A 15173-nucleotide genomic window follows, 5' to 3' on the forward strand; every position below is an offset into this window, starting at 1 on the left:
TCGTAACCAACAGTCTTCTTTACATTTATTTTCAATGCCATTCAGTGTCAATGCTGCCGAAATGACAGGCTCAGTACAAATTGAGCTGCTTGAACTCCAAAAACAACTCTTGTTTGAAAGAAAAAATTATTCAATGTGCCCTTGCTTACATTTTACAAAGACTACATTTCTGAGGACGCATTCCCTAATCTTCGCCGGCAAGCTTTGAAGGTGTGCGCTTTGTTAGGAAGCACATACTTATGTGAGCAGTTCTTCTCCAGAATGAAGCATGTGAAGTCCAAGTCAAGAACTCAGATTACGGACCAACATCTCGAGAATACTCTGCACATAGCGACTTCCACAATTAATGCTAACATCGACAAGCTGGTCAAGGAAAAACATTGCCAAGTTGCCCATTGACATTGTAAAAAATTAATGTTTTCTTCATTAATTTATTTATTTTTCAAGTATTGATTGTATTTACTTATCATGAACCCGACTCCTACCTACGCCCTTAAAGCTGAGTTTCTCTTGAATCTGTAAAGCATCTTACAATTCTAAATACCGCAGTATAGATTAGTGGTCCGCGGGCTTCATTGGAATTTTTAATGCGGCCTGCACTGTTTGAAAGGTTGAAGACCCCCCCCTCTCCTACGAAATAGGTTGATTATACCTTATTCCTGGAGGTGTCCTATGTGTGTAGAAGCGTGTGTTCACAGGCCAGTTTGCCTGTTCTTGGGGGACGAAAAACCCTAACCTCCGTATGAGACCGGCTAACTCACCTTTCGTCAAAAGAGACCAGATAAAGGTCCCTCACATCACTGACAGGAATCGAATCTGGGTCTTTCAGATCAAAGGGATTCGTCTTTACTGACTGAGCCACGGAGGCTCATGAATAAATTTAATGGGATATTTTGAGATTTGTGACAATTTAAAAAACTAGAAGACGAACCACATAGCTTAGAAATATCGAAAAAATTAAGAAAAAGTTAGGTATGTCATGAATGCATAAAATATATGTAAATACTAGTCTATTCTATCATTTACTACCATAAAATATACACAAATATATTATAACAAGTGTACCCAAACACTTACAGATCATACATGGCGCCATTCACAGTCAAGAGAAATGTAAGGAAACGTCAAGATGTAGTGTTAAATCATAACTGCATAAAATGAACTGTCATTAATTAGTTAAATTAATTTGCATAAAATAAAAATTTTATTTCAAGACAAGGAGTCAAGACTCATCAAGAGAGGCAATATTAAGATGCATTCTAACAGAGCTAATGTTTATCATACTTCATTTTAAATTGGTTCAATGTTTGCGGACTCACCAACCACTCTCCATGCAAAAGAGTCATGCCGCACTCTCTTACGCACCACATCTTCATACAACTTCCAAGAATGACCTCTTGTCTCGATCCCCTTCTCTCCTTCAACCCTTTGAAAAATATCCTCGGTATCTATTTGATAAGCACCCCTTAGCAATTTATGACCCAATCATATCGCTTCTCTTCCGCATGTTGACTAGCGTATGTGACTTACTTTCTCTCAACTTTCTTTATAGTCAGTATTCCACAATCCTGATACTGCTTTTGTTATTCCTCTGAACTTTTTCCACAACTTGCTTTTCAACTAGGAATGCAGATGACCAAACCGATGGGAAGTAGTCCAGATGTAGTCTAATCAAAGCCTTGTACAGCGGAATGACCAGGCCCGTTCTGTACCGGGGTTCAAAGAGTGCAATAAACCCAGGCGACACAATTTAGGGGCAGTAACGTAACGTGTTATTGTATGCTTCGGGATCTTTTAATTTTTAATGGAAGCAGCGCAAACTCACGGAACGGCTCTGGGAATGATCACATCCTTATCTCTACTTGTCAGTGTTCTTCTTAGTATACTGGCATTTCTTTGTGCTGTTTTTATTATTTTTGCAATATGTCCCTTGAACTCCGATTCTTTATCCACCAATATCACACGCTTCCTCCACCTCCTGTAATGCAACGTCTCCAATATGATACGCAGCTTTACTTTTTTGCGATCCAAAATGCAAAACTTACATTTACTGGTGTTAAATTGATATCCCCCCCACTTAGTCTTAACTTTTCCAAGCTTAGGATCATTTGAAAACAGCTGAATATCAGCATTTTTGCTGACTGCATTTTTGCAAATTGCAGACCACTCGCAATATCATTAACAAACAAACTGAATAGCAGTGGCCCTAGAACAGAACCCTGTGGGACTGACTCCAATAGTAACTCTCCTCCTGAGAGACGTGGCACCTCTATACACAACCGTTTGATATCGATTAGAAAGCCAGCCTGCTATCCAATTTTCCAATCCCATTTGCATTAACTTATATACCAGTTTACCGTGTGGTAGCCTGCCAAATGCCTTTGTAAAATCCAGAAGTATCACTGTATATGAATCACCCCTATCCAGAACGGTAGTCACTTTATTATAAAATGTGAGCAAATTTGTAAATCAAACCTCCCTTTAACAAACCCATGCTGACCTCTATACAGAATTTTTTCCTTGTCCACCGAATCTTGTATTCTATTCCGAACCAATCTCTCCAAGATCTTAACAACCACTCCATAAATGCAAACTTGTCTGTAATTTGAAACATCCGTTTTGCTTCCGGCTTTATGCAATGGAAGCAACATGGATGCTTTTTCCATTCATTAAGGATTGTTGCGGACACTAGTTTCTCATTAAAAAACCGAGTTAACGGAAGTGTCAGTTCCTTGCGCATTCTTTCATAACACGTGGTGAAATTCCATCTAGTCCAGTAGCCTTATTCACATCAATATGACTTAAGCAATCATAAACTTCTACCTCATTCACTTTCAAGGAACTAGGTTCAAGTACTGATTCCTCAACTTCCTGTTTCCTTAGAATAGTATCATTACCATCAGTTATGAAAAACTTTAGCAAAATGATCACTGAACAACTCTACAATAACTTCTTGCTTGGTCACTTTTGCGCCATTTCTAACCAGCAGAGTTATCTTTCCATAATCATTCTTTCTTTTGCTAGCTGCATAACAGAAAAATTCTCTGTTTTTTTTTTTTTTTAGCCTGTTTCGCTAGTTTCCTCTCATACTCTAATTTTGCCTTTCTTGTTATACTTGTCACTCTTCTTACCTGCACTTTATAGATTTCATGCAACTGTTCACATCTTTGAAGTTTGTCTTCTCCATAATCTTCTCTTCTGCAATTCCTGCTTAATTTCTCTATTCATCCATTTAACACCTATTTTATTAATAATTTTTAATTTAGGCGCACGCACACACACACACACACACACACACACACACACACACACACACACACACACACACACTGTTATTGCCCTAATCAAATACTTCTTAACTATGATCCACGACATATTAATTTCTTTTCCATCAAGTTCTTTTCCCATAGAACTCCTTCAAGTTGTTTTCTGAGTTTTCCATAATCTCCTGCCCTATAGCTCCACATGTGCCCTTTTACTCTGGATGCCTCTACATGCTTTCGCTCCTCCCATGTCAGGACTACATGATCACTGTTACCAAATGGTGGCAATGTTAATATGTTGTTAACAATTACGTTATCCGACGTTACACTAAATCCAGTGTAAATAAATTTCAGTTACATAAGTAAGTTCAGAGCTTTGGAATTAAAGTGTGACTGTTAGCATTTGGTGATATTATATTTGAGCAGTATAAAATATAAAATATGCATTTATAACTTAATGAACAATGATGTGTGCTGTTGCGTTTTCCACAGTGAAACTTTACTCAGTTATTCTGATTACAAATTGATATATAAATTCATAACATTATACCTTAATGCAATTCTGTTTAATTATAGTAAAAATAAATAAAAAAATAAAATAAAATAATCGCATCTATACGCTTCTAGAGATGTGAATTTGTCGGTCACTGGCGGATCTTAGTCAGGAAAAGACATGTTGAGTTAATGGAAAATTGTTGCCTCTACTGTAAAAACTATAGTTCAACAGCCAAGAATGATCTAATTTTACCTTTGAAGAATACCGCGATACATCTGTGAAAGGAAGTGATTAATGATTTACAAATGTCTATACTAATGTTTCCATAGTGTCTGAAAGACAGCGAAAACCGAATTAGCAGAAATGAGTCAGCCATCTTCAAGATAAATGAACATCAGTGCAAACGCCCCAGTCAGAAAAGTTCACAAGTAGGCTCAACTAAAAAGCGAAGGGAAATGACACAGTTTAATATAACACATTTGAAAATCTACAGTGTATGGGGAAAAGAAATTCACACAATTTATTTAGTGATTAGAATTATATGTATTGGTTAAAAAACTGGGGAAACAGATATCCTATAATTAATTATTTTAGAAAATTGTCTAATGCTACCTATTGACAATGTTTGAGTTATCTGTAAACATTTCGTTCAGATACTCAAACCCCGAACTGATAATACCACGCAAAACATCAAAGGGAGGATGTGAGTCATGAAAAATGTGAAGTTTGGATTGTCGTGTGGGAAGTATTATCAACTCAAATAAGACCAGGAGAATTCCAAAACCCTCAGTCAGAAACGTTCACAAGTAAGGACAACAAATTGGCTAAGGGAAATGACACAGTGCCACCATGAGCTAAGGAAAGAAATGAAGCACATATTAACCTATAAGAAAAAAGAGTCAATTGCATTTCAGACCTTGTGTTTTGTGCTGTGAATATATGTTAAAAATCAACAATTTGGAATAGTCAGAAAAAAAACCTCGATAGTTCAAAGATATTCACATTCTGGAAAGACTGTAAGTAAATTAAATTATCATTAGAATTTCTAGACTACATACAAAAGTTATCAATCTAAGTCTCCGTTCATTTTAATTTATTTTTTAAACACCGTTTGGTTTTTCTCTTGACTGTAAACTAAAACTACCAATAGTGAAAACATTTTGTAAAAAACTATAACTATAATTAGCAAAAGTAATGAAGTTTAAGATCTTAATGTAGACAAATCAAAATATTCGGATGAGTTATGCATATGAGAAAAAAAAGGTGCTTTTGAGGGACACCAGTATATAATTAAAATATTAAGAAAAGCCTAAACGTTGCCGTCATTTAGACTCTACTTTATGAATTCCCATATTATTTAACAGGAAAGAAATACCCCAAACTATATTGGAAAATTAGTACTTCCATCTATAGGCAACCAAACACAAAATTTGAAGACAATGACGGATGTGTGTCACCCTGGGAAAATTCCAAGATATCTTATCTCAAAAACATCTCCCACAATTCCATAGGCAAACCAAAACAGCACGTTATATCACAGAGACATACGTTCCCCAGAAATTTCCAAACATAACGTCATGATTCCTTTTCTACAACTCATAACAACACACACATCCACGACACGGACGATGCTTCCCACATTCACCCTACCCCTGTTTGGTTTAAAGCGTCCCACCAATCACGCCACGAATCCTTATCCACTAATATATCTTCCTTTTCCATTCAAAACAATAACGTCACTTATCTTCATCTGATAATAACATACATCCACGATTCCTTATCTTATCTTGATCTGGTTAAAAGTGTCCCACCAATCACCACACGAATCCTTATCCACTAATATATCTTCCTTTTCCATTCAAAACAATAATCTCACTTATTTACAACTAACATATTACGTCACTTATTTACAAATAACTAACAAATGACATAACATATCTACATCTGATAACAACACACATCCACGACACGATTCCTTATCTTATATCTGGTCAGAAGTGCACCACCAATCACGACACGAATCCTTATCTCTACCACCACCCCCAATTCCAGACGCGAAGCAAAACACAAGAATTGACGTCATACACACACATGGTCCCCCCAAAAAAACTTCCAAACTTATGACGTCACACACACAATAACGTCATCATATGAACAACCAATCACGTCACGATTACTTATCTTATCTTGATCTGGTTCTTAGTATCCACACTATTACTCAAGTCCGCTAAAGTCCTGTGAATTTCTGGACGTTGTCTCAATAATCCCATTTGCACAATAAATCTCATTTCTTCTATTTTTTGATGTTGCTAATGCATTTGAGTTTGGATATTTAAAACAGTGGACTCAGTTTCTTTGATGCTACCACCATCTAAAATAGCATCTCTCGATTTGGAGGTCCTCTTTCGTTTTTAAAATTTCCCTGTTATATCACCTTCCTTCCCTTCCTGTTAGAACCGCACTTGTTCTCGTGCAGGATTCCCTCACAAGGTACCAAGGGAAGGCCCAATAGTGTTGGTCATGCAGTAGTGGATTCCCTCACTGCAGATCTGCCAAAGGAATGATAACAGAATCCGTGGCTGGTCATGTATTGATAATATTTCCCTTACATCTGCATCAAGATCCCTTAGAATTATTATTATTATTACGGGCAACTTCAAGGAGTCGTTAGACTCATCGAGAAAGGCCCTAAACATCATATCAAGAACAACTATTGGGCATTCACACAGTATCTATCATACTTTGCTTTGAACTCATTTACAGTCATGGCACCCACAACAAACTCTGGCAGCTTATTCCACTCATTCAGCACTCTCAACGAAAAAAAAACCTAGTTCTAATGCCCTTGCTAACTACACTCTTGCTCAGTTTCCATGGATGGCCCCTAGTTTTTCCATCACCAGACCTGTTCTGAAAAATTTCCTCTGAATTAATCTTGTAAAACGCTTCAGTAATTTGAATGTCTCAATCATACACCCCTTTTCCGCCTATCAACCAATTTCTGTAGCCCACAGATCTTCAACCTGTTCTCGTAAGGTTCATTCCATAGACCAGCTATCATCTTGGTCACTCGCCTCTGGATCCTCTCTGCCTCCTCTCCATCAAGATGAAACCCAGAACTGGGCACAGTAGTCAACATGGGGTCTTATGAAGGCTTGATAAAGAGGAACAATAACTTGCTTATCTCTGCTCGTCAAAGTATCCTTCAGTAACCAAGTGATCTGATGAGCTGATTTAGCCACTTTTGCTATGTGCCCCCGAAACGTCAACTCCCTACCCACCAACACGCCCAAATCTCTGGCTTCATCAACCTCCTGGAGTACAGTTCCATCAATGTGATATACTGCTGCTAATTCTTTCACCACAAAATACATAACCTTATACTTTGCTATATTAAACTGACATCCTTTCTCATTAGCCCATACTCTCAATCTATCCAAATTATCCTGCAAAATTTTGACATCATGTGCATTCATCTATTGCTCTACCCAACTTTGCATCACAAGCAAATAAATGAACAGTTCCTCTCAGATCCTTTCCCATATCATTAATGAACAAATTAAATAGCAGTAGTCCAAGAACAGAACCCTGTGGCACACTAGTAACAGGCCTTCTTTTGGACTCCACTCCTGAATAAACTACTCTCTGATATCTCGCCATCAACCACCCTCCTATCCATCTCATCAACGCTATATCCATCCCCATATGCTGCAGTTGACTGATTAGAATTCCATGTGGTATCGTCAAAGGAATAATGTATTTCGTGAGTCCAATTCAGTGATACTGCTGGCCTTAGCAAAGTCCAGCAGTATCACTGTGAATCCATTACCCTTATCCAGTTCAGCAGTCACTATATTATAAAACCTGAGCAAGTGGCATGATCTACCCTTCACAAATTCATGCTGTTCTCCATACAGTATCCCATTTTCATCTATCCATTCCTGCATTTTGCTCTTGACTAATATCTCCAAAACCTTGACAACGAAATATGCTGATCGGTCGGTAATTTGCAACAGCAGTCTTGAAACCTCCTTTATGAAATGAAATGATTTCCCCCTCTTCTCACCCCCTCGGGACTAACCCAGAGCTGAGACTTAAATTATACAATATGGTCAAGGGAACTGACAATTTGACAGCTTCACGTAAGACTCGAACTGATATACCATCCAATCCCACAGATGTATTTACATTAAGGTTCTGTAATATACTTTTCACCTCCATTTCATTCACTTCAATTCCTGTATGAGCCATTCGTTCTCTCATTATCCATTCGTTATCACAGCCTGGATGATATATTCTTGCATAGTGTTCGCTTAGTAATTCTACTAATCGTCTGATTCAGTTCCCTCCTTGACGTCGGCTTGCCTTAGAATCATTTTGCCGTATACATTTTTTCTTTTACTTGCAACAGATCGAAAGAACTGTTTGGTATTCACTTTAGCTTGCATTGCTAATTTACTTTCATAATCTGCTTTAGCTTTTCTTACCAACTAGTTACCCTTCTGGCCTGTGATTTGGATTGTTTGTGTGCCGGCAAGTCTGCTTTCTCCTTATTCATCCACAACTGTTTCTTTTTTTTGCAGCTCAAGTCTAATGGTGATATTCATCCATTTAACTCCCACTTGATTTACTCTCCGGACTTAAGGTATGCAGTCAGCCATTACCTCCCTCAAACGCTCCTTAACCACTTCCCATGCACTATCGACATCCGGCCCTTGCAGTTTAACATGCCATGGCACTGATCCAAGCAATCTCTTCATACTTACCAGCCCGGTAATTCCACATGAGCCCTGTCTTAATTGAAAATTACACACATTTAGCCACTTCCCAGGTCAAGACCTTATGACCACTCTCACCAATTGGTGGCAATATGGTCATATTCACAATAGTCGATTTCTCAGATGCAATTACTAGGTGAAGCACTCTCGAACCCCTAGTATATTCCATTACATGCTGTCTCAGGTATTTATCCCTTAGCAACTGCATAAAATTAATTTCCTTCCTCCCATTTGTCCTATCCTCCCTCCAATCAATGTTACCATAGTTGAAATTCCCCATAATAATTACCTGTCCTCCATTCATTGAGTCTATTTGCCAATGCACATTGTCTCCATCATCTATTCCATCGCCTGGTCTATAGCAGCACCCAACTATAAATTTTGTTCTGCTGAACTCGATCTCACACCAGATAGCCTCAAATGTGCTATTTTCACTATCCTTTGACAATAAGGTCTGGACAACTTCTTTCGACTCCAAGAACTCCACTTGATATTTTCCACCAGCAAATATAGACTTCTCCACAAGCTCAGCATCCGGCAAACCAGCAGATGACAAAGTAGCAGAAGTCACATCGCTAGCATATTCTTCAGTATGTCGTGAGTTCAATTCATTTGCGTATGCCGAAATGTGATCACACTCCTCCATATTCCCAACATCCAACACGGCAGCAGGCGACAAAGTAGTATCTTCTTCAACGTGTGCTAATTCCGATTCATCCTCTTGCGATGAAATTTGATCCTCCTTACAGCCTTGGCAATTAATGCCGATGACTTGTGCAAGGCTGTTCAACTTAAGCATTTCAGCAATTTTCAAAAATCCAGGCAAACGATCATGAGATACACTAACTTCACCATTATACATAAAATCCACAACTACTCTTAAATTCGCATACGCTATATCTTTCATAATTACAATAGGATGCTTACATGGATTTTCCACAAACAAAGTTTGAAATAAGAGACTACAAGCACTATTTTATGAGCTTTTAAACTTAATCCTTCACATGCTAAAGTTACATCAACAAGCGATTCACAAGAAAGCAAGCGCTTATAAACATTGGACATAGTGACCAGATGATCATTCCACTTCAAAAACAACTTTGAAGTGGAGGACGTCCATAAAGTGTAACACCAGAAATCATTGATCAAATGCACGATATGGTATCGGATGACCGGCGAGTGAAAGGGCCGAGACTATACGCATTTCAAAAGAACGTGTAGGATATATTTTGCATGAAGAACTGCATATGAAAAAGCTTTGCGCAAGATGGGTACCGCGCTTTCTCACAGCAGATCATAAACGCAATTTGTTTAATAATTATCTTGAAAAGGGTAAAATAGTAACTGGGGAATATTATTCCGATCTTTTAACCAGACTAGACGTAAAACGTCGTGAGAAAAGACCCGGTTTGCAGAAGAAAAAACTCAACTTTCATCAGGACAACGCACCTGTCCACAAAAGTGTTTTGGCAATGGGAAAATTAAGGGATCTGCACTATGAATTGTTGGAATATCCACCGCATTCCCCAGATTTGGCTCCCTCTGATTTCTATCTCTTCCCAAAACTAAAACTCTTCCTCGCTGGTCAGCGTTTTTCTTCGAATCAAAAGGTGATTGCAGCTGTAGAGGGGTATTTTGCAGATCTTATCGAGAACCACTGCAGGGACGGGATAATGGCGCTGGAGCATCGCTAGAATAAATGTATTACTCTTAAGTGAGATTATGTGGAAAAATAAAAATATTTTTGAAATTATAAATTCTTTTTTTCATTGTTAGGCCGAGAACTTTTCACACCACCCTCGTACATGAAACAATAATGTGCTACATCCACTGCCACATTAACGAGATCTCAGGCTTAACAACAACGATTCATACTTACAAATCTGAAATTATATGAAGTAAAAAAAAATATACATACTTAACTTCCAATGAGCATCTAAGTGAGAGTTACACACTAAATTGAAAGTACAACCTTTCAATTTAAAGAGGTGCACACTAAAAACCAGCCTAAACTAGTTATACCAGTAAATAAATATGAATAATTTATTTTTCACGTTATATTTTCATTTTTGATGTCTAGTGTTAGTAATAGGTATAACATCTACGGTTTTGTATCGTATAAGACAATATTGATGTAGGTACTTACAGGCGATTCATCTTGTAAACAGACTACGTAAACTTACAGTATCGATAAACACAATGTATTTTCACTTCCTTATGATTTTATTTAATAACATTTTCTTTTCTAGCTTACTTTATTCTAAGAATACAGCATATAATACATAACATACAAAATATCTGTTAATTGACTGTTTATGTTACCGGTAAGGCTCCTGGTCAAGTATAGTATTTAAGTTTTGGGGGAGTCAAAAGTTATACGCGGATTTTCGAACAACGCGGGGGGGGTGGTTGGCGCCCCCAACCCCTGGCGTGTTCAAGGGTTAACTGTGTGTGTGTGTGTGTGTGTGTGTGTGTGTGTGTGTGTGTGTGTGTGTGTGTGTGTGTGTGTGTGTGTGTGTAAAGAGTTTATTTAATAGGTCCAGTCCAAAGCTTTGAATATATGAATGGCAGCCACTTATGATTCGTCATATTTGGTTGGCTGTTGCTATAGATCTGGTAACATGGAGTGTAATGAGAAGGAAATGTATAGACAAATTGGCCTAGCTAGCAAGAAACGAATGATCATTATGGGCGACTTTAATTATGGCAATATAGACTAGAATCAAGAGACTGCATCTGGGAGCAAAGAAAATGAATTTCTGGAGTTTTTGAAAGACAGTTACCTTAGGCAGTACGTGACGGAGGGTACATGAGGATCAAGAGCAGTACCGTCGACAGGGTGCAACATAGAGGCAGCCTGCCTCACGGCGCGGCTTAATAAGGGCGCTCGTTCAGCCATATTGCGGTAGGCGCCGTCGCTACGCTAACAATTCCTGCTAGCGTAGCAAGTGCGGAAAGAAGTTTTTCAAAGCTTAAACTGATTAAAAAGTTATTTGCAAACAACAATGACTCAAGAAAGATTGGTTGGTCTAACAATTATATCGATAGAGGCGGACATAGCTTATAATTTAAATTTAGAAGAGCTTATAAACAGTTTATTGTGCGATGTCCCTAGAACAAACATTTAATTAATATTATTATGTAATCGTTTTACATTAATGTTTCTGTCTGCGCGGTTAGCCTAGTGACTATGCGCTTCACAACCATATGCCTGGGGAAGGAGTGTCCTAGGTTCGATTCCCGTCGCCGACATGAGGAGCTTAAGGATCTTCCTCAGCCATAGCCAAGTTAGCTGGTCTTGGGCGTGGACAGCAGGGTTTTTTCCCCCAGTTTATCTGGGGTTTTCATCCCAATATTAACTAGGTAGACCTAGTTAATACCAAGTTTGTAGCGAACAGAACTTACATCCCTTCTATGAGAATTGCCAAGAAGTTGTCCTAATAAATTACTAATTATAAGACACCTTCTTGGCAATTCTCATAGAAGGGATGTAAGTTCTGTTCGCTACAAACTTGGTATTAACTAGGTCTACCTACTCACTGATGAGACCTCAATAAAGGTTGAAACCGGTCTGGGCAGTGACCTTCTCTCATAATGTAGAACAGTAATACAGCTCCTATGAGCTAAGTTCACATTATGGGTAAATACCAAGAATAATGATCGGAGCTTTGCACACCCTTACTATGAGTTGCCTCAGTTTGCACTACAAAATGGGTCAGGTGCGCACTATCCAGGTATTTGCTTACGCTTGGAATCGCCGAACTTTATATAGTTTCTATATTCGGCATGAAACTCTTTGAGTTTCTTATTCGGCATGAAACTCTTTGAGTTTCTTATTCGGCTAAGAAACGATATGGGATGTAATATCCCTTAACCTAAATAAATTAATGTTTCTCTTGTAATAAAAACAAAATAGCAATTGGAGATTTTCTTATATTTTTGTCTTATAATCCATCAGGGCAAGGAAGGCAACGGAAACCACCTTGCTCATAGTCACTTCCCTAGTATGGTAGCACAGCTACCCCTACCATCCGTAAGGTTGAAAGGAAATCATTCCATTCAATTCCAATCCATCAGGGAAGATATTTAATTGTTTCCCTCATGGCGCGATCTAATCTAGCGACAGTCCTGATCAAGAGTATTGGATTCGATCATCTCATCAGATAATGTTATTATAAATGGTGTGTCAAATCTTCCACCAGTTGTTGAGAGTGACCGCGAGTGTCACTTGTAGGGTAACAAGTCATTCAAGGACGTCTGTTAGAAATGGATATATGTGGAATTATAAGGCAGGTAATTATGAAAAGCTCAGGAAATAGCCTGCGGTAATAAACTGGAAAGAGGAACTGCATGAAAAGGATATCACTGCTTCTTGTAATAAATTATTTGGTGGAGGCAATATCAGAATGTATTTCAAAGATTTTGCTTTCTCGGTTTCTTCCACTCCCCTGCTCTTTGTATACTTAACCTCAAGTGCAGAGATTTTTCCTCTTTCTGGAAAATAAATAATTTAAAAAAATGATTTCTTTTAATGTTCATAATGATATTAGTTTTATAAATATCCACATGTGTAGGTGTACGTGTGCTTGTGTGAGTATGACAAAATATATATAGAGAGAGACAATGTATGGAGCGCCTAAGTTTTCTTTGCCTAGGGGCATCGGATTCTCTCGAACCGGTCCTGGATATAGTTGAGATATTTAATGAGCAGTTTATAAAGGTATTTCATTCTTATGAATGTGACATCATGCAGAACTTGAAAACAGTGGGAAAGAAGGAGGAGGAGGAACTGTCAGTAAGTGAACAGGAAGTATAGGAGGAATTGAATAGATTTGATGTAAATAAGGCTGTGGGACTTGCTAAAATTGCTATTTCACTAAGTGTTTTGAGGGAATGATCCAGAGAGTTAATTTTTACATATCTTTTCAACATGAGTCTTGCACTGGGTCAAGTTACAAAGGAGCGGAAAGAGGGAAAAATTCAAATTCATAAAGGAAGTGATAAGAGTAGGGCTTTGAATTATAGACCAGTCCGTGTTTCTGGAGTTGTGGTTAAGGTGTTAGAGAAGTTAGTTAGGACCAAGATTCAGAAATGGGTTGACAAAAGAAAAATACTCTTTGGTGGCCAACAAGGATTTGTTAAAGATCGTGCTTTAGCGGTCTGCTTACTTTTTATAATAAAGTGACAAAGGCATTGGATAAGGGTGTTGCATATACATTAGTATATTTATATTTTGCAAAAGCGTTTATAAATTGTCACATGACAAGCTGGTAATTAAATTAAATTAAACAGATGGGCTGAATAGTAATTACTTCACTAGATTGGAGATTGGCTGTCTGATAGGTATCAGCGAGTTGTCTATGAAGGAGCGATATCAAAGAAGAGGAAAGTTACTAGTGGACCCCAAGGATCTGTTTTGGGTCCATTGCTGCTTAATGTGTATGTAAATGATATTTGAAGAGGTCTGAATGGTGATATGCAATTGTTTGCAGATAATGTAAAGTTTAGGATGCTAAACTTTGGCAGGAGGACTTGAATACACTGACTGAATGAGTAAATCAGTGGGGATGTCAATTCAATGTTGCAAAGTGTAAGGTTTTGAAACTTGGGAAACAGAGATAGGATGTAGAGTGCACAATCGGTAGAAATATCTTGGAAGTAGTACAGGATATGAGAGATCTAGGAGTGATTGTAGACAAGGACCTAAAATTTTGGGGACATGTTGCTACAATTGCGAGGACAACACAGCAGATAATGGGAATGATGCAGAGGGCACTGACTTGTAGAAGGATGTTATGGTTCCCTTGTATAAGACTTTGTTCACGGATCCTCATATGATCACTGTGTGCAGATTTGATCACCTGGTTTTCAAAAAGATGAGGATGTATTGGAAAAGGTTCAGAGATGATTGACTAAGGTGATTTCTGGAATGCTGAGTATGAAGATAGATTGATATGCAATTTGCAGAAATTGGTGGAAAGAAGGAGGAGAGGAGAGGAGATATGATCGAGACATACAAAATGTTAAGAGCTTATTACCAGTTTAATGTTGGGGAGATTTTGCATAGAATGAGCGAAGATAGGAAGAGAACAAGATGTCATCCCTGGAAGTAGTATAAGGAGAGTGTGAGCAAAGTGGGTGAGGAGCAAGTTTTTTCCCATAGAGAGTAGCAAGTGATTGGAATGTATTGCCTGAGAGGCATATGATAAACTGTGCATATAACAGTGAATCTCCCATGATGAGTCTTTGACTCAATGGAGGGTTTTTATAATAATAAAAAAAGTTCCGTTCACTTTGTCCGGATATGGTTGACATAGATAAGTAGATTGCTTGTTGATTGGCAGTGATGGAATCCATACTGGCCGTAATTTATTAGTTGAGCGCTTTCAAGGTACCACAGGAATTGGGTGTTGTTGGTTCTTTCCATTTAAAAAGAATTGAGGTGAGAGAAATTGGATAGTAGATCGAAGGTAAATATCTATCCCCCCCCTCTCTTAGGAATAGGTTGTATATATATATATGGGCTAATTTCCTGGCTGTATGATAGATATCAGTGGAAATAAGAATAAAAATCTGAATTTAGAATAATTGGAGGAAAATCATCAGGATTAGTAGACTTTTTGGTGTCCAGTTTGG

The sequence above is a fragment of the Typopeltis vanoorti genome, chromosome 10 (genome assembly GCF_054136105.1).
Source record: "Typopeltis vanoorti isolate ZY-2024b chromosome 10, IOZ_Tvanoo_1.0, whole genome shotgun sequence".
Taxonomy (NCBI): Eukaryota; Metazoa; Arthropoda; class Arachnida; order Uropygi; family Thelyphonidae; genus Typopeltis; species Typopeltis vanoorti.